This window comes from Neopelma chrysocephalum, unplaced genomic scaffold (assembly GCF_003984885.1).
Source record: "Neopelma chrysocephalum unplaced genomic scaffold, ASM398488v2 Primary Assembly neopelma1_95220, whole genome shotgun sequence".
Taxonomy (NCBI): domain Eukaryota; kingdom Metazoa; phylum Chordata; class Aves; order Passeriformes; family Pipridae; genus Neopelma; species Neopelma chrysocephalum.
The window spans coordinates 7,528-9,448 of record NW_020923908.1 but is presented as its reverse complement, the minus strand read 5'-3'; the positions used below and the strand labels follow the sequence as shown (position 1 = coordinate 9,448).

At 13.8% G+C, this 1,921-nt stretch overlaps 1 long non-coding RNA gene across 1 annotated transcript in view; it reads left to right on the top strand.

The window, feature by feature from the left end:
- Positions 1-1,921, top strand: part of LOC113980793 — a 9,558-nt gene that overhangs the window by 627 nt on the left and 7,010 nt on the right. The window contains exon 2 of the long non-coding RNA XR_003538216.1: positions 123-167. This is a non-coding gene — a long non-coding RNA (uncharacterized LOC113980793). The remainder of the gene's footprint in view (positions 1-122; positions 168-1,921) is intronic.

Below are 1,921 nucleotides of genomic sequence, written 5' to 3'. Positions count from 1 at the left end.
CATGGAGAATTGAGGATCTTTGAGACTCCTGGATCCAGATCCATGGAAAATTGTGGATCTTTGAGGCTCTTGGATCCAGATCCATGGAGAATTTTGTCTGGAATTCTGATCCATCCCTCCAGGGTGACGAGGGCATCGTGGGACTCCGTGGTCCCGTGGGAATGATGGTGAGTGTTAATTTTATATATAAAATATAAATAAATAATATTTATATTATGTTTGTATTAATTATATCTAATCTAAATAAATAATATTTATATTTATATTAATTATATCTGATCTAAATAAATAATATTTATATTATATTGATATTAATTATGTCTAATCTAAATAAGTCATTTATATTGCATTTATAATAATAAAGTATCTAAATAAATTATATTTATACTATATTTATATTAATTATATCTAATCTAAATAAATAATATTTATATTGTATTTATATTATTAATATGTAATCGAAATAAATAATATTTATATTATATTTATATTAATTATGTCTAATATAAATAATATTTATATTATATTTATAATAAAAATATAGTATCTAAATAAATTATATTTATACTATATTTATATTAATTATATCTAATGTAAATAAGTCATATTTATATCATTAATATGAATAATATATAAAAAGAAATAGAAGATGTAAACTGAAATAAAAAGAAAATAAAAGAGAAAATTAAGAAGAAATATATAAATAAAAATAGAAATAAATAAAATAAACAAAAATAAAAGAAAAATAAAGAATAATTAAGGTAAATAAATAAATAAAATTTAAAAATTAAAAAATTGAATAAAAATAAAATAAGGAAGAAGGTAAAGAAGAAAAAACAAATATAAATAAAATTAAGTAAAATAAATAAAAATTAAGTGAAAAAGAAAAAAGAAATAAAATAAATATAAAGAACTAAATAAAAATGTAAATAAATAAATTAAAGAAAAATGAAATTACAAAAAAATAAGAAAGAAAATAAAGAAGAAAAACATACATGAAAATAAAAATAAATAAGTAAAATTGAAATAAAATAAAATAAAAATAAAATAAAGAAAAATGAAATAAAAATATAAATAAATAGAATAAAATAAATAAAAGTGAAATTAAAAGAAAAGAAAAGAGAAAATAAATATAAATAAAAAGAAAATAAAAAAGAAAATCAAGAAGAAAAATATATAAAAAGAAAAATAAATAAAATAAGTAAAAATGAATTTAAAAAAAGAAAAAATAAAATAAAAATAAATAAAAATTAAATAAAAATATAAAATAAATAAAATAAATTAAAGTAAAATTACAAGAAAATAAAAAAGAAAATAAAGAAGAAAAACATGAATGAAAATAAAAATAAATAAAGAAAATTGAAATAAAAATAAAATAAAAATAAAATAAAAATAAAGAAAAATGAAATGAAAATATAAATAAAATAAAATAAATGAAAATTAAATTAAAAGAAAAAAGAAAAGAAAAAAGAAAATAAATATCAATAAAAATTAAACTAAAAGAAAATAAAAAAGAAAATTAAGAGGAAAAATAGAAATAGAAATAGAAATAGAAATAGAAATAAATAACATAAGTAAAAATGAAATTAAAAAATAAAATAAAAATGAATAAAAATTAAATAAAAGCTAAAATAAATTAAAGTGAAATTACAAGAAAATAAAAAAGAAAATAAAGAATAAAAATATAAATGAAAATAGAAATAAATAAAATAAGTAAAAATGAAATAAAAATAAAAAATAAAATAAAAACAAAGAAAAATGAAATAAAAATATAAATGAAATAAAAATATAAATAAAATAAAATAAATAAAAGTGAAAAGAAAAGAAAGGAAAAGAAAAGAAAGGAAAAGAAAAGAAAGGAAAAGAAAAGAAAGGAAAAGAAAAGAAAAGAAAAGAAAAGAAAAGAAAAGAAAAGAAAAGA